The sequence below is a fragment of the Leuresthes tenuis genome, unplaced genomic scaffold (assembly GCF_036924035.1).
Source record: "Leuresthes tenuis unplaced genomic scaffold, fLeuTen1.0.hap1 SCAF_10, whole genome shotgun sequence".
NCBI lineage: Eukaryota > Metazoa > Chordata > Actinopteri > Atheriniformes > Atherinopsidae > Leuresthes > Leuresthes tenuis.
The window spans coordinates 25,911,547-25,934,202 of record NW_027325364.1 but is presented as its reverse complement, the minus strand read 5'-3'; the positions used below and the strand labels follow the sequence as shown (position 1 = coordinate 25,934,202).

The 22,656-nt window shown below is 44.1% G+C and overlaps 4 non-coding genes across 4 annotated transcripts; 2 read left to right on the top strand and 2 right to left on the bottom strand.

Annotated features, from left to right (window-relative positions):
* The first annotated feature begins 4,877 nt into the window (after positions 1-4,877).
* On the top strand, positions 4,878-4,991 carry LOC140317392 (U5 spliceosomal RNA). The gene has a single exon (XR_011917710.1). It is a non-coding gene; the product is annotated as a U5 spliceosomal RNA (small nuclear RNA).
* A 316-nt stretch (positions 4,992-5,307) lies between these two features.
* On the top strand, positions 5,308-5,498 carry LOC140317286 (U2 spliceosomal RNA). Its single transcript, XR_011917613.1, has one exon. It is a non-coding gene; the product is annotated as a U2 spliceosomal RNA (small nuclear RNA).
* Positions 5,499-8,137: 2,639 nt separating this feature from the next.
* Positions 8,138-8,328, bottom strand: LOC140317274 (U2 spliceosomal RNA). The gene has a single exon (XR_011917602.1). It is a non-coding gene; the product is annotated as a U2 spliceosomal RNA (small nuclear RNA).
* A 316-nt stretch (positions 8,329-8,644) lies between these two features.
* On the bottom strand, positions 8,645-8,758 carry LOC140317202 (U5 spliceosomal RNA). The gene has a single exon (XR_011917536.1). It is a non-coding gene; the product is annotated as a U5 spliceosomal RNA (small nuclear RNA).
* Between the last annotated feature and the right edge of the window lie 13,898 nt (positions 8,759-22,656).

The following is a 22,656-nucleotide window of genomic DNA, read 5'->3' as shown; positions in this document are numbered from 1 at the left end:
CCTTTCTCATCAGCTTTTTGCAAATTATGATCTGACATTCACACCTACTTGCAGTCGAACAGCTCTGCTCCCGCTTTTGATTATGTTTGGTTGGATATTCGAAACTTTTCTTCACTGCTTTTTACAAACTTTGGTTGGACGTTCACACCTTCTTGCAGCCGAACACCTCCGCTTCCGCTTTTGATGGTATATATTCGGGCATTCGAACCTTTTCTTACCCGCTTTTTACAAACCATGGTCGGACTTTCACACCTTCTTGTAGCCGAACAACTCCGCTCCCGCTATTGATTGTGTACAGTCGGGTATTTTAACCTTTTCTTACCCGCTTTTTACCAACTATTGTTGGACATTCACACCGTCTTACAGCGGAACACCTCCGCTCCCTCTTTTGATGGTGTATGTTCGGGCATTCGAACCTTTTCTTACCCGCATTTTACGAACTATGGTCGGACATTCAAAACTTCTTTTAGCCGAACACATCCACTCCTGCTTTTGATGATGTATGGTTGAGCATTCGCACCTTTTCTTACCCATTTTTTACAAACTATGGTCGGACATTCACACCTTCTTGCAGCTGAACACCTCCTCTCCCGCTTATGATGATGTGTGGTTTGATATTCGAAAATTTTCTTTCATGTTTTCTAGCAATTATTGATGGACATTCAGACCTTCTTGCAGCTGAACACCTCCGCTCCCGCTTTTGATGATGTATAGTCGGGCTTTCGAGCCTTTTCTTCCCCGGTTTTTACAAAATTATTGTTGGACATTCAGACCTTCTTGCAGCCGAAAACCTCCGCTCCCTCTTTTGATCATACATTGTCGGGCATTCGCACCTTCTCTTACCCGCTTTTTACAAACCAGGGTCGGACTTTCACACCTTTTAGTAGCCGAACAACTCCGCTCCCGCTATTGATTGTGTACAGTCGGGTATTTTCACCTTTTCTTACCCGGTTTTTACCAACTATGGTCAGACATTCATACCTTCTTACAGTGGAACACCTCCGCTCCCTCTTTTGATGGTGTATGTTCGGGCATTCGAACCTTTTCTTACCCGCTTTTTACAAACTATGGTCGGACATTAAAACCTTCTTGTAGCCGAACACATCCACTCCTGCTTTTGATGATGTATGGTTGGGCATTCGTACCTTTTCTTACCCATTTTGCAGTAATTATGGGTGGACATTCACACCTTTTTGCATTTTAACACCTCTCCCGCTTATGATCATGTGCGGTTTGATATTCGAAAATTCTCTTCCATGTTTTCTAGCAATTATTGATGGACATTCAGACCTTCTTGCAGCAGAACACCTCCGCTCCAGCTGTTGATGGTGTATAGTCGGGCTTTCGAGCCTTTTCTTCCCCGATTTTTACAAATTATGGATGGACATTCAGACCTTCTTTCAGCTGAAAACCTCCGCTCCCTCTTTTGATCATACATTGTCGGGCATTCGCACCTTTTCTTACCTGCTTTTTCAATTCATGGTCGGACTTTGACACCTTTTAGTAGCGGAACAACTCTGCTCCCGCTATTGATTGTGTACAATAGGGTATTTTAACCTTTTCTTACCCGCTTTTTGCCAATTACTGTTGGACATTCCCACCTTCTTACAGCGGAACACCTCCGCTCCCTCCTTTGATGGTGTATGTTCGGGCATTCGAACCTTTTCTTACCCGCTTTTTACAAACTATGGTCAGACATTCAAACCTTCTTGTAGCCGAACACATCCACTCCTGCTTTTGATGATGGGTATTCAAACCTACTTGTTGCCCGCTTTTCATTAATTATGGGTGGACAAACACACCTTGTCGCAGCCAAACACCTCCGCTCCCTGTTAGGATCATGTATGGTTGGGCATTCGTACCTTTTCTTACCCATTTTGCAGTAATTATGGGTGGACATTCACACCTTCTTGCATTTGAACACCTCCTCTCCCGCTTATGATCATGTGCGGTTTGATATTCGAAAATTCTCTTCCATGTTTTCTAGCAATTATTGATGGACATTCAGACCTTCTTGCAGCTGAACACCTCCGCTCCAGCTGTTGATGGTGTATAGTCGGGCTTTCGAGCCTTTTCTTCCCAGATTTTTACAAAATATGGATGGACATTCAGACCTTGTTTCAGCCGAAAACCTCCGCTCCCTCTTTTGATCATACATTGTCGGGCATTCGCACCTTTTCTTACCCGCTTTTTACAAACCATGGTCGGACTTTCACACCTTTTAGTAGCGGAACAACTCTGCTCCCGCTATTGATTGTGTACAATCGGGTATTTTAACCTTTTCTTACCTGCTTTTTGCCAACTATGGTCGGACATTCACACCTTCTTACAGCGGAACACCTCCGCTCCCTCCTTTGATGGTGTATGTTCGGGCATTCGAACCTTTTCTTACCCGCTTTTTACAAACTATGGTCAGACATTCACACCTTCTTGCAGCCGAACACTTCCGCTCTACCTTTTAGTGTTCTATGGGGTATTCACACCTTTTTTTTCACCGCATTTTATAGATTATGGTTGTAAATTCTCACCCACTCTTATCCGAAGACCTCTCCTCCTGCTTTGGTTAATATATAGTCGGGCATTCGAACCTTTTCTTACCCGCTTTTTACAAATTATGGTCGAACATTCACACCTACTTGCAGCCGAACACCTCCGCTCCCGCTTTTGATGGTGTATAGTCGGGCTTTCGAGCCTTTTCTTCCCCGGTTTTTACAAATTATGGTTGGACATTCAGACCTTGCAGCCGAAAACCTCCGCTCCCTCTTTTGATCATACATTGTCAGGCATTCGCACCTACTTGCAGCCGAATACTTCCGCTCCACCTTTTAGTGATGTATGGTTGGCATTTGCACCTTTTCTTACCCTTTCTTACCCTACTGATTGCTTAAGATTAAGTTGTTTTTTCTCAAACTACAACATTTTTTTAATTGTTGAAACTTGATTTGAAGTGGATAAATAAGGAGGACAAACAGTTTTGAGTCAGGCTGATAGAAGGAATTAATTTTATAGCAAAATCTGTATTTCGTCATATGTCGAGAGATGCTTATTGCTGAAGAAGTACAAAGTACAACGTTGTTTATCGTTGAAACTTGATTAGACATGAATAAATATGAAGGACAAAGCAGTCTTAACTTGGTTAGAGTTAAGGTTTTATAGGAGAATCCGAATTCGTGCATAACTCGTAAAATAGAGCTTATTTTCGGATTCCTGAAGAATGAGTCTGGTTCTTTCTCATAATACAAAGTTTGTTGTTTATTGTTGAAACTTCATCAGAAGTGAAGAAATAAATGAATGCCTATCAACAAATGTGGGATCTAAACTCTAGTGCTTCCTCTAAAATAATTTCCTTTCTCAATTCAGAAATGTGTGTGTGTAAGTTACAACACCCGTGACACCAAAACGGCTTTCTTTTCTCTCTTTTCTCTACACTCTGCACTGTGAGAACACACACCAAATCAGAAAGGCTTTTTTCTCTCTTTTCTACATTATGGACTATGGGGACACAAAACCGCTCTCTCTTTTTTTTTTTGATTGTGTGCCAGGGCGTTGTCTCACGTATTAGATTATGCTTACGATACGAATGGGTTTATCAGTCACATCAGAATCCATACATACTGATCCTCCCGTAATAAAATGGTCGGATCTTATCAAACACACTTTGTTTCTTGTGACAATCAAGTCAGCGAAACAGCGTATACACGTCAAGACACTGAATCAAGTTTGCCACAAGAACTCATAAGTTTGGCAGTATTGCTCTGCCGTCAGCAATCATACACCCATTTTATTTTCGTGAGACATGTGCAGGCACCTGTTCATCTACTGTTCTATCACTATGAATTAGTTTATCTATTATCAATAAGGATACTTCTACAACTACTATCAAAGTATGTCCAGACTTCTTATGTTGTCAGTTGCTATATATGAATAAGTGGGTAGCTACTGACAAGCATTAAGCATGTCACAGAGCCCAAACATATAACATTTCAGGACACACCACACAGTTAACAACCACCGTGAAGTGTCAAAGCCCAAACATGTAACATTCAACAGGACACTTACACAACACATTCAAATCAAACAGTCAGACAACATATAAGAACATATACCCCAGCCGGCATTGCTCCCTGCCTATTTTCCTACAGCTCACTATGTGTGCGCACACCTTTATTCACAAACTCTTCAACTTATACTCTTTTACCGAAGCTGCTACAGCTCGATTGGCCGAATACCGAATAATCCTAATTCGGTGAATTTGACATCTGCCTTACATGTAACAGATTAGCGGTTTAGTAGTTTTAATTTAGTTTGAGTGAAGGAATTCATTTTATAGCAAAATCCGAAATCGTGAAGAACTCATGAAAGTAAGCTTATTCTCGGATTCCTGAAACTTTAGATTTGCTATTTCTTTTACTGCAAAGTACAACGTTGGTTTTTTTGTTTAAATCTTTCAAGACATGGTAAATATGAAGGACAAAGCAGTTTTAACATAGTTTGAGTGAAGGAATTCATTTTATTGATAAAATCCCAAGAGTCTGCTGAGAAAAGAGAGTGAATGCGAAGTAGACTTTAACACGGCTCTGGGAGCGAGCCGAGTGCGGGCTAACCGGGAGAATTGCTTGAAAGAAACGCGACACCGAATGAGCGGTCAGAACAAAGCCTCAATACGGTTTTCCCGTGGTGTTTTTGTTGCTGCCTTGTCTTTTGCACAGAGTAAAAGACAAGGCAGCCATCGAATAGGGCCCGATTGTTCCTACTTGGTCAGCCGAGGAGCAAGGGGGGGGGGGGGGGAGCAAGCGTTTCAACCGAGCAAAGCTCACCATGGGGAAGGTGGCTATGCCAACTAGCCTGATGCCCTGCTCCCGCAGTGACGGATAATCGTACTCTGGTTTCTCTTCATAACGTACAAGTCTTTCACCTTTTACTAAAGACTTCTGTGGAGAGCAGCACTAATGAGTTGTTTCTATTTTTGGCAGGCTTTACCTTTGCGGGTGAAGCCCTTTCTGTCTGTGCAAAAGAAATCTTGTTACTGTGCAGAGTGACTTCTCTGAGTAGAGTCGCCTTACTTGTTGCGACTGTGCCGATGTTCGAAGCTGGAGTGCAAAGTTGTTGCTTGAATGGTGCTTGCTGGAGCGTGCGGGAGTGCAAAGTTATACCATTTAAAAGGGCTGAAGAGTGCTCAGTGCAGCGGGTGGGCGGAGGTGCAAAGTGACACTCTGGCCACCTATGGCCATAAAAAGAACAGGGGTGTTAGCGGACAAGTGCGCATTGTGCCAGGAAGGGCCCTCGGACGTGAACCAGTGGACAGTTGTCGCTTCTCGGCCTTTTGGCTAAGATCAAGTGTAGTATCTGTTCTTATCAGTTTAATATCTGATATGTCCTCTATACGAGGACTACATATTAAATGGATTTTTAGCAATAGGAGTTGAAAAAGTAGCTTGCTCCGTTCACTCCAAGCATTGACCCCGTACTGCAGTGCCGCTGGGAACGGTGCGCTCTTCTCTACTCTTGTGAAAAAGCAAACAGCGGTGCAGGATGCAAGTTTCAGGGAGCCCAAGATGAAACTTTCTTTTAGTCTGCTGAGAAAAGAGAGTGAATGCGATGTAGACTTTAACCCGGCTATGGGAGTGAGCCGAGTGTCGGCTAACCGGGAGAATTGCTTGAAAGAAACGCCATACCAAATGAGCGGTCAGAACAAAGCCTCAATACGGTGTTCCCGTTGTGTTTTTGTTGCTGCCGCTGTTTGCTTTTTCACAAGAGCGCACCTGTTGAGGGGGGCTCTGGGGGGGCCTGGGTGATGGTGGGTCTCAGGCCCGGGCTGCTGCGACTGGTGTGACCGGGTGGTTTGTTTGTTTGTTTTTTGTTGTTGTTTGTTTGTTTTTTGTAGAGGTCCTCCGGAGTGGGGTTGGGTTGAGTGGGGTGGGGCGGGATGGGTACCTTCTGGGGGTACAGTAGCTCCCAGAATATGGTCGCTGCAGGCCCCGAGCCTGGTGGACATCAGGCCCTCCTGTCCTGTGTTGGCTCCCTGGTAGCGGGGATGCCTATTGCAGCCAGTCCCTGGCTGCCCCCAGTGTATATCCCCATTCTCCCTTCTGGCTCCTGTACACAGCACACACTCACACATGAAGGGTTTTGGGGGCGTGTGTGTTCGGTGGGGTGTAGTGGACTCTGCAGTAGTTGCACTCTGCAGTTCCCACCCCTGTTTTAATTACACCTTAGACATTACTACTTATCAAACACACTCACACACACACATTAGGTCTTGGGGGGTGGTTACACTGAGTGGCATCTGGTGGGCGGGGCTCTTTGGGTATGTAGGCTGCCCAGAGGGCCACGCTCCCAGTTCTACAAGTTTGGCTGCCCCTCAATTTTAATTGCTCACTATTAGAAAATATTGAAGAGCCAGAAGGGTGAGGGGAGGGGTCTTCTTCGCACACCCCTGCTTCCTGGTTGCTGCTCGGGGCGGGAGGGGCCAGGAGGATTAATTAATTGTTCTGCTGGTTTGGGGTCTGTGGTGGCTGGGGGGCTGCTGGCCCCCTGGTGTGCCCGCTGCACTACACCCCAGCGGAGTCGAGGGAGGGAGGACGTGTGGATGTATGGGACATGAAAGTGTGTGTGGTAATGATTGGGCCTGGATCTTGGACTTGCTGTCGCCTGGCCTGCCTGTGCTTCTCCCGATGGGGGGGGCGGCGTGGCCTCTCTCCGCTGCTCGCGACTTCACCCACCTGTGGGCACGTCTTGACTCCCAGGGCACTTGGCCAGGGGTGCTGGGGCAGGCGCTGACCCACTGTGTGGCTGTCTGGGGCGCTTGGCCCTCCTGGGTATTGGGTGGGGCCTCTGTCGGGGGGTTTGGGGGCGCTCGGGCTCCTGGGGCCCGGATCCAGTGCACGGCCCATGTCTGGGCGGCTGGGGCCTGGCGACGTCGGTGGGCTGTTGCCCCTGGCTCCCGGAGGGCCTCTGCCCTATGCTTATGGGGGCTCTTTCCGGGGGCTTCCTCTGCAGTCTTCTGGGTGGATGCGTGGTTGCCCCTGCGGTGGGCTTCCTGGGTTCTGTGCTCTGTGGGGGCTGCTGGTGGCCTGGGTCTTGTGGCCCTCTCTGCCTGCTTCTGATTGCTTGGGGGGGCTGTGGATTGTGGCCCTGTACGCTTATACACTCATAACTAAGCACGGTTATCATGTAGGTCCTGTGCCATGGGTGTTGCATGTTCTCACACACACACAACCACATTCATTATAGTCCAGTAGTATGGTCGCTAAGCAGTTGATGTATTATCATGTCGTCTCAGGTCATCTATATCCACAGCTGTGTTGTATGCGATGTATGTTCTGTTTTTCTCTTCTTTCCTCTTCTTCTTTCCTTGTCCCCCGGTCCGGTTCAGTTCTATTACATGTCATATATTGTAAACAGAAATAAATAAATGGGCATCAAGGGGAGCTTTACATTTATAAAACTTCCCTTGGCAAAGCAAATCTGTTTGGCATCAAAGGTATTCAGACTACAATTCTGCTGCCATAATACTGAACACGATAAGGGGAAAAAAAAAAAAAAAGTAAAGAAGACAGTTCTGCCGAAAGCCAGGGACTAGACCTGTTCTAAGTTCTGTACTTTTTAAAAGGGAGCCAACACAGGACAGGAGGGCCTGATGTCCACCAGAATCGGGGCCTGCAGCGACCATATTCTGGGAGCTACTGTACCCCCAGAAGGTACCCATCCCGCCCCACCCCACTCAACCCAACCCCACTCCGGAGGACCTCTACAAAAAACAAACAAACAACAACAAAAAACATACAAACAAACCACCCGGTCACACCAGTCGCAGCAGCCCGGGCCTGAGACCCACCATCACCCAGGCCCCCCCAGGCCCCCCCCTCAACAGGTGCGCTCTTGTGAAAAAGCAAACAGCGGCAGCAACAAAAACACAACGGGAACACCGTATTGAGGCTTTGTTCTGACCGCTCATTTGGTATGGCGTTTCTTTCAAGCAATTCTCCCGGTTAGCCCGCACTCGACTCGCTCCCAGAGCCGTGTTAAAGTCTACTTCGCATTCACTCTCTTTTCTCAGCAGACTAAAAGAAAGTTTCATCTTGGGCTCCCTGAAACTTGCATCCTGCACCGCTGTTTGCTTTTTCACAAGAGTAGAGAAGAGCGCACCGTTCCCAGCGGCACTGCAGTACGGGGTCAATGCTTGGAGTGAACGGAGCAAGCTACTTTTTCAACTCCTATTGCTAAAAATCCATTTAATATGTAGTCCTCGTATAGAGGACATATCAGATATTAAACTGATAAGAACAGATACTACACTTGATCTTAGCCAAAAGGCCGAGAAGCGACAACTGTCCACTGGTTCACGTCCGAGGGCCCTTCCTGGCACAATGCGCACTTGTCCGCTAACACCCCTGTTCTTTTTATGGCCATAGGTGGCCAGAGTGTCACTTTGCACCTCCGCCCACCTGCTGCACTGAGCACTCTTCAGCCCTTTTAAATGGTATAACTTTGCACTCCCGCACGCTCCAGCAAGCACCATTCAAGCAACAACTTTGCACTCCAGCTTCGAACATCGGCACAGTCGCAACAAGTAAGGCGACTCTACTCAGAGAAGTCACTCTGCACAGTAACAAGATTTCTTTTGCACAGACAGAAAGGGCTTCACCCGCAAAGGTAAAGCCTGCCAAAAATAGAAACAACTCATTAGTGCTGCTCTCCACAGAAGTCTTTAGTAAAAGGCGAAAGACTTGTACGTTATGAAGAGAAACCAGAGTACGATTATCCGTCACTGCGGGAGCAGGGCATCAGGCTAGTTGGTATAGCCACCTTCCCCATGGTGAGCTTTGCTTGGTTGAGACGCTTGCCCCCCCCCCCCCCCCCCCCCTTGCTCCTCGGCTGACCAAGTAGGAACAATCGGGCCCTATTCGATGGCTGCCTTGTCTTTTACTCTGTGCAAAAGACAAGGCAGCAACAAAAACACCACGGGAAAACCGTATTGAGGCTTTGTTCTGACCGCTCATTCGGTGTCGCGTTTCTTTGAAGCAATTCTCCCGGTTAGCCCGCACTCGGCTCGCTCCCAGAGCCGTGTTAAAGTCTACTTCAGCAACATAAGAAGTCTGGACATACTTTGATAGTAGTTGTAGAAGTATCCTTATTGATAATAGATAAACTAATTCATAGTGATAGAACAGTAGATGAACAGGTGCCTGCACATGTCTCACGAAAATAAAATGGGTGTATGATTGCTGACGGCAGAGCAATACTGCCAAACTTATGAGTTCTTGTGGCAAACTTGATTCAGTGTCTTGACGTGTATACGCTGTTTCGCTGACTTGATTGTCACAAGAAACAAAGTGTGTTTGATAAGATCCGACCATTTTATTACGGGAGGATCAGTATGTATGGATTCTGATGTGACTGATAAACCCATTCGTATCGTAAGCATAATCTAATACGTGAGACAACGCCCTGGCACACAATCAAAAAAAAAAAAAGAGAGCGGTTTTGTGTCCCCACAGTCCATAATGTAGAAAAGAGAGAAAAAAGCCTTTCTGATTTGGTGTGTGTTCTCACAGTGCAGAGTGTAGAGAAAAGAGAGAAAAGAAAGCCGTTTTGGTGTCACGGGTGTTGTAACTTACACACACACATTTCTGAATTGAGAAAGGAAATTATTTTAGAGGAAGCACTAGAGTTTAGATCCCACATTTGTTGATAGGCATTCATTTATTTCTTCACTTCTGATGAAGTTTCAACAATAAACAAAAAACTTTGTATTATGAGAAAGAACCAGACTCATTCTTCAGGAATCCGAAAATAAGCTCTATTTTACGAGTTATGCACGAATTCGGATTCTCCTATAAAACCTTAACTCTAACCAAGTTAAGACTGCTTTGTCCTTCATATTTATTCATGTCTAATCAAGTTTCAACGATAAACAACGTTGTACTTTGTACTTCTTCAGCAATAAGCATCTCTCGACATATGACGAAATACAGATTTTGCTATAAAATTAATTCCTTCTATCAGCCTGACTCAAAACTGTTTGTCCTCCTTATTTATCCACTTCAAATCAAGTTTCAACAATTAAAAAAATGTTGTAGTTTGAGAAAAAACAACTTAATCTTAAGCAATCAGTAGGGTAAGAAAGGGTAAGAAAAGGTGCAAATGCCAACCATACATCACTAAAAGGTGGAGCGGAAGTATTCGGCTGCAAGTAGGTGCGAATGCCTGACAATGTATGATCAAAAGAGGGAGCGGAGGTTTTCGGCTGCAAGGTCTGAATGTCCAACCATAATTTGTAAAAACCGGGGAAGAAAAGGCTCGAAAGCCCGACTATACACCATCAAAAGCGGGAGCGGAGGTGTTCGGCTGCAAGTAGGTGTGAATGTTCGACCATAATTTGTAAAAAGCGGGTAAGAAAAGGTTCGAATGCCCGACTATATATTAACCAAAGCAGGAGAAGAGGTCTTCGGATAAGAGTGGGTGAGAATTTACAACCATAATCTATAAAATGCGGTGAAAAAAAAGGTGTGAATACCCCATAGAACACTAAAAGGTAGAGCGGAAGTGTTCGGCTGCAAGAAGGTGTGAATGTCTGACCATAGTTTGTAAAAAGCGGGTAAGAAAAGGTTCGAATGCCCGAACATACACCATCAAAAGAGGGAGCGGAGGTGTTCCGCTGTAAGACGGTGTGAATGTCCGATCATAGTTGGTAAAAAGCGGGTAAGAAAAGGTTAAAATACCCGACTGTACACAATCAAAAGAGGGAGCGGAGTTGTTCAGCTAAGAGAAGGTGTGAAAGTCCGACCATGGTTTGTAAAAAGCGGGTAAGAAAAGGTTCGTATGCCCGAATATACACTATCAAAACCGGAAGCGTAGGTGTTCGGCTGCAAGAAGGTGTGAACGTCCGACCAAGGTTTGTAAAAAAGCAGTTAAGAAAAGGTTCGAATATCTAACCAAACATAATCAAAAGCGGGAGCAGAGCTGTTCGACTGCAAGTAGGTGTGAATGTCAGAGAATAATTTGCAAAAAGCTGATGAAAAAGGGTGAGAAATCCCGACTATACACCATCAAATGCGGTAGCGGAGTTGTTCGGCTGTGAGTAGGTGTGATTCTCCAACCATAATTGCTGAAAAATGTGTTAGAAAAGGTAAGAATGCCGGTCCATACATCATCAAAAGCGGGAGAGGTGGTGTTCGGCTGCAAGTAGGTGTGAATGTCCATTAATAATTGCTTTAAAACATGAAAGAAAATTTTCGAATATCAAACCTTACATGATCAAAAGCGGGAGCAGAGGTGTTCCGCTGTAAGACGGTGTGAATGTCCGACCATAGTTGGTAAAAAGCGGGTAAGAAAAGGTTAAAATACCCGACTGTACACAATCAATAGCGGGAGCGGAGTTGTTCGGCTACAAGAAGGTGTGAAAGTCACACCATGGTTTGTAAAAATCGGGAAGAAAAGGCTCGAAAGCCCGACTATACACCATCAAAAAGAAGGTTTGAATGTCCATCAATAATTGCTTTAAAATAAGAAAGTAAATTTTCGAATATCAAACCGTACATGATCATAAGAGGGAGAGGAGGTGTTCCGCTGTAAGACGGTGTGAATGTCCGACCATAGTTGGTAAAAAGCGGGTAAGAAAAGGTTAAAATACCCGACTGTACACAATCAATAGCGGGAGCGGAGTTGTTCGGCTACTAAAAGGTGTGAAAGTCCGACCCTGGTTTGTAAAAAGCGGGTAAGAAAAGGTTCGAATGCCCGAACATACACCATCAAAAGAGGGAGCGGAGGTGTTCCGCTGTAAGACGGTGTGAATGTCCGATCATAGTTGGTAAAAAGCGGGTAAGAAAAGGTTAAAATACCCGACTGTACACAATCAAAAGAGGGAGCGGAGTTGTTCAGCTAAGAGAAGGTGTGAAAGTCCGACCATGGTTTGTAAAAAGCGGGTAAGAAAAGGTTCGTATGCCCGAATATACACTATCAAAACCGGAAGCGTAGGTGTTCGGCTGCAAGAAGGTGTGAACGTCCGACCAAAGTTTGTAAAAAAGCAGTTAAGAAAAGGTTCGAATATCTAACCAAACATAATCAAAAGCGGGAGCAGAGCTGTTCGACTGCAAGTAGGTGTGAATGTCAGAGAATAATTTGCAAAAAGCTGATGAGAAAGGGTGAGAAATCCCGACTATACACCATCAAATGCTGTAGCGGAGTTGTTCGGCTGTGAGTAGGTGTGATTCTCCAACCATAATTGCTGAAAAATGTGTTAGAAAAGGTAAGAATGCCGGTCCATACATCATCAAAAGCGGGAGAGGTGGTGTTCGGCTGCAAGTAGGTGTGAATGTCCATTAATAATTGCTTTAAAACATGAAAGAAAATTTTCGAATATCAAACCTTACATGATCATTAGCGGGAGAGGAGGTGTTCAGCTGCAAGAAGATGTGAATATCCACCCATAATTACTGAAAAATGGGTAGGAAAAGATGCGAATGTCCAACCATAAATCATCAAAAGCAGGAGTGGAGTTGTTCAGCTACAAGAAGGTATGAAAGTCCAACCATGGTTTGTAAAAAGCGGGTAAGAGAAGGTTCGAATACCTGAATATATACCATCAAAAGCGGAAGCGGGGGTGTTCGGCTGCAAGAAGATGTGAACGTCCGACCAAAGTTTGTAAAAAGCAGTTAAGAAAAGGTTTGAATATCCAACCGAACATAATCAAAAGCGGGAGCAGAGCTGTTCGACTGCAAGTAGGTGTGAATGTCAGATCATAATTGCTGAAAAATGTGATAGAAAAGACTAGAATGCCGGACAATACATCATCAAAAGCGGGAGAGGTGGTTTTTCGGCTGCAAGTAGGTGTGAATGTCCAGCCATAATTACTCACAAACGGGGGAAGAAAAGGTAGTATTTCCAGACCACACATGATCAAAACAGGGAATGGAGGTGGTTCAGCTGCAAGGTGTGAATGTCTGACTAAAGTTTGTAAAAACCGTGTAAGACAAGGGGCGAATGCCCGACAATGTATGATCAAAAGAGGGAGCGGAGGTTTTCGGCTGCAAGGTCTGAATGTCCAACCATAATTTGTAAAAATCGGGGAAGAAAAGGCTCGAAAGCCCGACTATACACCATCAAAAGCGGGAGCAGAGGTTTGAATGTCCAACCATAGTAAGTAATAGGTGGGTAAGAAAAGGCTCGAATGCCCGACTATACACCATCAAAAGCGGAAGCGGAGGTGTTCGGCTGCAAGACGGTGTGAACGTCCGACCAAAGTTTGTAAAAAGCATTAAGAAAATGTTCGAATATCCAACCAAACATAATCAAAAGCGGGAGCAGAGCTGTTCGACTGCAAGTAGGTGTGAATATCAGATCATAATTAGCAAAAAGCTGATGAGAAAGGGCGAGAATGCCCGACTATACACTATCAAATGTGGGAGCGGAGGTGTTCGTCTGTGAGTAGGTGTGAATGTCCGACCATAATTGCTGAAAAATGTGTTAGAAAAGGTAAGAATGCCGGACCATATATCATCAAAAGCGGGAGAGGTTGTGTTTGGCTGCAAGAAGGTGTGAATGTCCAGCCATAATTACTCACAAACGGGTAAGAAAAGGTACTATTGCCAGACCATATATGATCAAAACAGGGAGTGGTGGTTCAGCTGCAAGAAGGTTTGAATGTCCGACTAAAGTTTGTAAAAAGCGGGTAAGACAAGGTGTGAATGCCCGACAATGTATGATCAAAAGAGGAGCCGAGGTTTTCGGCTGCAAGAAGGTCTGAATGTCCACCCATAATTACTGAAAAATGGGTAAGAAAAGGTGCGAAAGCCCAACCGCACATGATCATAAGTGGATGAGAAGGTGTTCGACTGCAAGTAGGTGTGAATGTAAGATCATAATTTGTAAAAAGCGGGTAAGAAAAGGTAAGAATGCCCAACCATAAATTATCAAAAGCGGCAGCAGAGTTTCGGCTGGTATTTATCAATGTCTAGATAGATTTCAACAAAAAACAACGTTGTACTTTGCAGTAAAAGAAAGTGCAAATCAAAAGTTTTAGGAATCCGAGAATAAGCTTATTTTCATGAGTTCTGCACGATTTCGGATTTTATGTATAAAATGAATTTCTTCACGCAAACTAAGTTAACACTGCTTTGTCCTTCATATGTACCCATTTCTACATATATTTCAAGCATAAACTTCCTCATATTACCCTGAATGAGAAAGAGCCACACTTGTGATTAAGCCATACCTCCCTTTTGAGGAGTTCTGCATGATTTGGGATTTTATCTATAAAATTAATTCCTTCACTCAAACTATGTTAAAACGGCTTTTACCTTCATATTTATCAATATCTCAATAGATTTAAACAAAAAAACAACGTTGTACTTTGCAATAAAAGAAAGAGCAAATCAAAAGTTTTAGGAATCCGAGAATAAGCTTATTTTCATGAGTTCTGCACGATTTCGGATTTTATGTATAAAATGAATTCATTCACTCAAACCAAGTTAAAACTGCTTTTTCCTTCATATTTATCAATGTCTAGATCGACTTCAACAAAGAACAACATTGTATTTTGCAGTAGAAGAAAGAGCAAAACTGAAGGATCAGGAATCCGAGAATAAGCTTCTTTTCATACGTTCTGCACGATTTCGGATTTTATGTATAAAATGAATTTCTTCACTCAAACTAAGTTAACACTGCTTTGTCCTTCATATTTATCAATGTCTCAATAGATTTAAGCAAAAAAACAACGTTGTACTTTGCAATAAAAGAAAGAGCAAATCAAAAGTTTTAGGAATCCGAGAATAAGCTTATTTTCATGAGTTCTGCACGATTTCGGATTTTATGTATAAAATGAATTCATTCACTCAAACCAAGTTAAAACTGCTTTTTCCTTCATATTTATCAATGTCTAGATCGACTTCAACAAAGAACAACATTGTATTTTGCAGTAGAAGAAAGAGCAAAACTGAAGGATCAGGAATCCGAGAATAAGCTTCTTTTCATACGTTCTGCATGATTTGGGATTTTATGTATAAAATGAATTCCTTCTCTCAAACTAAGTTAACACTGCTTTGTCCTTCATATGTACCCCATCCATCCATCCATCATCTGCCGCTTATCCGGGGGTCGGGTCGCGGGGGCAGCAGCTTGAGCAGAGAAACCCAGACGTCTCTGTCCCCGGCCACTTCCTCCAGCTCTTCCGGGGGGACCCCGAGGCGTTCCCAGGCCAGCCGAGAGACATAGTCTCTCCAGCGTGTCCTGGGTCTTCCCCGGGGTCTCCTCCCAGTGGGACGTGCCCGGAACACCTCCCCAGGGAGGCGCCCAGGGGGCATCCTAACCAGATGCCCGAGCCACCTCATCTGACTCCTCTCAATGCGGAGGAGCAGCGGTTCTACTCCGAGCCCCTCCCGGATGACTGAGCTTCTCACCCTATCTCTAAGGGAGAGCCCAGACACCCTGCGGAGGAAACCCATTTCGGCCGCTTGTATTCGCGATCTCGTTCTTTCGGTCACTACCCACAACTCGTGACCATAGGTGAGGATGGGAACGTAGATTGACCAGTAAGTAGAGAGCTTCGCCTTCTGGCTCAGCTCCCTCTTCACAACGACGGGTCGGTGCAGAGCCCGCAACACTGCAGACGCCGCACCGATCCGCCCGTCAATCTCCCGCTCCATTCGTCCCTCACTCGTGAACAAGACCCCGAGATACTTGAACTCCTCCACTTGGGGAAGGATCTCATTCCCGACCCGGAGAGAGCATTCCACCCTTTTCCGGCTGAGAACCATAGTCTCGGATTTGGAGGTGCTGATTCTCATCCCAGCCGCTTCACACTCGGCTGCGAATCGCTCCAGTGAGAGCTGAAGGTCACGGCCTGACGACGCTAACAGAACCACATCATCTGCAAAAAGCAGAGACCCGATTCTGAGGTCGCCAAATCGGACACCCTCAACGCCCTGGCTGTATGTACCCATTTCTACATATATTTCAAGCATAAACTTCCTCATACTACCCTGAATGAGAAAGAACCACACTTGTGATTAAGCCATACGCCCCTTTTGAGGAGTTCTGCATGATTTGGGATTTTTTCTATAAAATCAATTCCTTCACTCAAACTATGTTAAAACGGCTTTTACCTTCATATTTATCAATGTCTCAATAGATTTAAACAAAAAAACAACGTTGTACTTTGCAGTAAAAGAAAGAGCCAATCAAAAGTTTTAGGAATCCGAGAATAAGCTTATTTTCATGAGTTCTGCACGATTTCGGATTTTATGTATAAAATGAATTCATTCACTCAAACCAAGTTAAAACTGCTTTTTCCTTCATATTTATCAATGTCTAGATCGACTTCAACAAAGAACAACACTGTATTTTGCAGTAGAAGAAAGAGCAACACTGAAGGATCAGGAATCCGAGAATAAGCTTATTTTCTTATGGGCAAGTGGGAACTGCTTTGTCCTTCATATTTATCAATGTGTATTTGGATTTCAACTTCTTCTACTGCATCTTCTTCACACCTTCTTGTAGCCGAACACTTCCGCTCCCGCTATTGATTGTGTACAGTCGGGTATTTTAACCTTTTCTTACCCGCTTTTTACCAACTATGGTCGGACATTCACACCGTCTTACAGCGGAACACCTCCGTTCCCGCTTTTTATGGTGTATAGTCGGGCATTCGAACCTTTTCTTACCCGCTATTTACAAACTATGGTAGGACATTCAAACCTTCGTGTATCCGAAAACCTCCGCTCTCTCTTTTGATCATACATTTTCGGACATTCGCACCTTTTCTTACCCGCTTTTTACAAACCATGGTCGGACTGTCAAACCTTCTTGTAGCCAAACACATCCGCTCCCGCTATTGATTGTGTACGGTCGGGTATTTTAACCTTTTCTTACCCTTATGATCATGTGCGGTTTGATTTTCGAAAAGTTTCTTTCATGTTTTCTAGCAATTATTGATGGACATGTAGACCTTCTTGCAGCTGAACACCTCCGCTCCCGCTTTTGATCATACATTGTCAGGCATTCGCACTTTGTCTTACCCACTTTTTACAAACTTTAGTCGAACAGTCACACCTTTTTGCAGCCGAACACCATCTCTACCGCTTTTGATGATGTATGGTCCAGCATTCTTACCTTTTCTAACACATTCTTCAGCAATTATGGTCGGACATTCACACCTACTCAGAGCCGAACACCTCCGCTCCCGCATTTGATGGTCTATAGTCGGGCATTCTACAGCGGAAAAGACTCATTCTTATGTTTGGTTAGATATTCGAACCTTTTCTTAACTGCTTTTTACAAACTTTGGTCGGACGTTCACAATATCTTGCAGCCGAACACCTCCGCTTCCGCTTTTGATGGTGTATATTCGGGCATACGAACCTTTTCTTACCCGCTTTTTACAAACCAAGGTCGGACTTTCACACCTCTTAGCTGAACAACTCCGCTCCCTCTTTTGATTGTGTACAGTCGGGTAATTTAACCTTTTCTTACCCGCTTTTTACCATCTATGGTCGGACATTCACACCGTCTTACAGCGGAACACCTCCGCTCCCTCTTTTGATGATGTATGGTTAGGCATTCGCACCTTTTCTTACCCATTTTTCAGTAATTATGGGTAGACATTCACACCTTCTTGCAGCTGAACACCTCCTCTCCTGCTTATGATCATGTGCAGTTTGATATTCGAAAATTTTCTTTCATGTTTTCTAGCAATTATTGATGGACATTCAGACCGTCTTGAAGCTGAACACCTCCGCTCCCACTTTTGATGGTGTATAGTCGGGCTTTCGAGCCTTTTCTTCCCCGGTTTTTACAAATTATGGTTGGACATTCAGACCTTCTTGCAGCCGAAAACCTCCACTCCCTCTTTTGATCATACATTGTCGGGCATTCGCACCTTTTCTTACCCGCTTTTTACAAACCATGGTCGGACTTTCACACCTTCTTGTAGCCGAACAACTCCGCTCCCGCTATTGATTGTGTACAGTCGGGTATTTTAACCTTTTCTTACCCGCTTTTTACCAACTATGGTTGGACATTCACACCGTCTTACAGCGGAACACCTCCGCTCCCTCTTTTGATGGTGTATGTTCGGGCACTCGAACCTTTTCTTACCCGCTTTTTACAAACTATGGTCAGACATTCAAACCTTCTTGTAGCGGAACACATCCACTCCTGCTTTTGATGATGGGTATTCAAACCTACTTGTTGCCCGCTTTTCATTAATTATGGGTGGACATACACACCTTGTCGCAGCCAAACACCTCCGCTCCCTGTTTTGATCATGTATGATTGGACATTCGCACCTTTTCTCACCCGCTTTTTACTATGGTCGGCCATTCACAGCTTCCTCTCCACCATACTTGTATGGTGGGATATTCACACCCACTTGCATCCGAAGACCTCCGCCCCCACTTTTGTTGATATTTAGTCGGTCATTCGCAGCTTACCCGCTTTTGGCAAACTATGGCCTTCTTGCAGCCAAACACCTCTGATCTAGTTTTTGATGATGTAAGGTTAGGCATTCAGACCTTGCTTCACCTGCTTTTCACCAAATATAGTCGAACAGTCACACCTTCTTGCAGCCGAACACTTCTGCTCCACCTTTTAGTGTTCTATGGGGTATTCACACCTTTTTTTTCACCGCATTTTATAGATTATGGTTGGAAATTCTCACCCACTCTTATCCGAAGACCTCTCCTCCTGCTTTGGTAAATATATAGTCGGGCATTCGAACCTTTTCTTACCCGCTTTTTACAAATTATGGTCGAACATTCACACCTACTTGCAGCCGAACACCTCCGCTCCCGCATTTGATGGTGTATAGTCGGGCATTCTCACCCTTTCTCATCAGCTTTTTGCAAATTATGATCTGACATTCACACCTACTTGCAGTCGAACAGCTCTGCTCCCGCTTTTGATTATGTTTGGTTGGATATTCGAAACTTTTCTTCACTGCTTTTTACAAACTTTGGTTGGACGTTCACACCTTCTTGCAGCCGAACACCTCCGCTTCCGCTTTTGATGGTATATATTCGGGCATTCGAACCTTTTCTTACCCGCTTTTTACAAACCATGGTCGGACTTTCACACCTTCTTGTAGCCGAACAACTCCGCTCCCGCTATTGATTGTGTACAGTCGGGTATTTTAACCTTTTCTTACCCGCTTTTTACCAACTATTGTTGGACATTCACACCGTCTTACAGCGGAACACCTCCGCTCCCTCTTTTGATGGTGTATGTTCGGGCATTCGAACCTTTTCTTACCCGCATTTTACGAACTATGATCGGACATTCAAAACTTCTTTTAGCCGAACACATCCACTCCTGCTTTTGATGATGTATGGTTGAGCATTCGCACCTTTTCTTACCCATTTTTTACAAACTATGGTCGGACATTCACACCTTCTTGCAGCTGAACACCTCCTCTCCCGCTTATGATGATGTGTGCTTTGATATTCGAAAATTTTCTTTCATGTTTTCTAGCAATTATTGATGGACATTCAGACCTTCTTGCAGCTGAACACCTCCGCTCCCGCTTTTGATGATGTATAGTCGGGCTTTCGAGCCTTTTCTTCCCCGGTTTTTACAAAATTATTGTTGGACATTCAGACCTTCTTGCAGCCGAAAACCTCCGCTCCCTCTTTTGATCATACATTGTCGGGCATTCGCACCTTCTCTTACCCGCTTTTTACAAACCAGGGTTGGACTTTCACACCTTTTAGTAGCCGAACAACTCCGCTCCCGCTATTGATTGTGTACAGTCGGGTATTTTCACCTTTTCTTACCCGCTTTTTACCAACTATGGTCAGACATTCATACCTTCTTACAGTGGAACACCTCCGCTCCCTCTTTTGATGGTGTATGTTCGGGCATTCGAACCTTTTCTTACCCGCTTTTTACAAACTATGGTCGGACATTAAAACCTTCTTGTAGCCGAACACATCCACTCCTGCTTTTGATGATGTATGGTTGGGCATTCGTACCTTTTCTTACCCATTTTGCAGTAATTATGGGTGGACATTCACACCTTTTTGCATTTTAACACCTCCTCTCCCACTTATGATCATGTGCGGTTTGATATTCGAAAATTCTCTTCCATGTTTTCTAGCAATTATTGATGGACATTCAGACCTTCTTGCAGCTGAACACCTCCGCTCCAGCTGTTGATGGTGTATAGTCGGGCTTTCGAGCCTTTTCTTCCCCGATTTTTACAAATTATGGATGGACATTCAGACCTTCTTTCAGCTGAAAACCTCCGCTCCCTCTTTTGATCATACATTGTCGGGCATTCGCACCTTTTCTTACCTGCTTTTTCAATTCATGGTCGGACTTTGACACCTTTTAGTAGCGGAACAACTCTGCTCCCGCTATTGATTGTGTACAATAGGGTATTTTAACCTTTTCTTACCCGCTTTTTGCCAATTACTGTTGGACATTCCCACCTTCTTACAGCGGAACACCTCCGCTCCCTCCTTTGATGGTGTATGTTCGGGCATTCGAACCTTTTCTTACCCGCTTTTTACAAACTATGGTCAGACATTCAAACCTTCTTGTAGCCGAACACATCCACTCCTGCTTTTGATGATGGGTATTCAAACCTACTTGTTGCCCGCTTTTCATTAATTATGGGTGGACAAACACACCTTGTCGCAGCCAAACACCTCCGCTCCCTGTTAGGATCATGTATGGTTGGGCATTCGTACCTTTTCTTACCCATTTTGCAGTAATTATGGGTGGACATTCACACCTTCTTGCATTTGAACACCTCCTCTCCCGCTTATGATCATGTGCGGTTTGATATTCGAAAATTCTCTTCCATGTTTTCTAGCAATTATTGATGGACATTCAGACCTTCTTGCAGCTGAACACCTCCGCTCCAGCTGTTGATGGTGTATAGTCGGGCTTTCGAGCCTTTTCTTCCCAGATTTTTACAAAATATGGATGGACATTCAGACCTTGTTTCAGCCGAAAACCTCCGCTCCCTCTTTTGATCATACATTGTCGGGCATTCGCACCTTTTCTTACCCGCTTTTTACAAACCATGGTCGGACTTTCACACCTTTTAGTAGCGGAACAACTCTGCTCCCGCTATTGATTGTGTACATTCGGGTATTTTAACCTTTTCTTACCTGCTTTTTGCCAACTATGGTCGGACATTCACACCTTCTTACAGCGGAACACCTCCGCTCCCTCCTTTGATGGTGTATGTTCGGGCATTCGAACCTTTTCTTACCCGCTTTTTACAAACTATGGTCAGACATTCACACCTTCTTGCAGCCGAACACTTCCGCTCTACCTTTTAGTGTTCTATGGGGTATTCACACCTTTTTTTTCACCGCATTTTATAGATTATGGTTGTAAATTCTCACCCACTCTTATCCGAAGACCTCTCCTCCTGCTTTGGTTAATATATAGTCGGGCATTCGAACCTTTTCTTACCCGCTTTTTACAAATTATGGTCGAACATTCACACCTACTTGCAGCCGAACACCTCCGCTCCCGCTTTTGATGGTGTATAGTCGGGCTTTCGAGCCTTTTCTTCCCCGGTTTTTACAAATTATGGTTGGACATTCAGACCTTGCAGCCGAAAACCTCCGCTCCCTCTTTTGATCATACATCGTCAGGCATTCGCACCTACTTGCAGCCGAATACTTCCGCTCCACCTTTTAGTGATGTATGGTTGGCATTTGCACCTTTTCTTACCCTACTGATTGCTTAAGATTAAGTTGTTTTTTCTCAAACTACAACATTTTTTTAATTGTTGAAACTTGATTTGAAGTGGATAAATAAGGAGGACAAACAGTTTTGAGTCAGGCTGATAGAAGGAATTAATTTTATAGCAAAATCTGTATTTCGTCATATGTCGAGAGATGCTTATTGCTGAAGAAGTACAAAGTACAACGTTGTTTATCGTTGAAACTTGATTAGACATGAATAAATATGAAGGACAAAGCAGTCTTAACTTGGTTAGAGTTAAGGTTTTATAGGAGAATCCGAATTCGTGCATAACTCGTAAAATAGAGCTTATTTTCGGATTCCTGAAGAATGAGTCTGGTTCTTTCTCATAATACAAAGTTTGTTGTTTATTGTTGAAACTTCATCAGAAGTGAAGAAATAAATGAATGCCTATCAACAAATGTGGGATCTAAACTCTAGTGCTTCCTCTAAAATAATTTCCTTTCTCAATTCAGAAATGTGTGTGTGTAAGTTACAACACCCGTGACACCGAAACGGCTTTCTTTTCTCTCTTTTCTCTACACTCTGCACTGTGAGAACACACACCAAATCAGAAAGGCTTTTTTCTCTCTTTTCTACATTATGGACTGTGGGGACACAAAACCGCTCTCTCTTTTTTTTTTTGATTGTGTGCCAGGGCGTTGTCTCACGTATTAGATTATGCTTACGATACGAATGGGTTTATCAGTCACATCAGAATCCATACATACTGATCCTCCCGTAATAAAATGGTCGGATCTTATCAAACACACTTTGTTTCTTGTGACAATCAAGTCAGCGAAACAGCGTATACACGTCAAGACACTGAATCAAGTTTGCCACAAGAACTCATAAGTTTGGCAGTATTGCTCTGCCGTCAGCAATCATACACCCATTTTATTTTCGTGAGACATGTGCAGGCACCTGTTCATCTACTGTTCTATCACTATGAATTAGTTT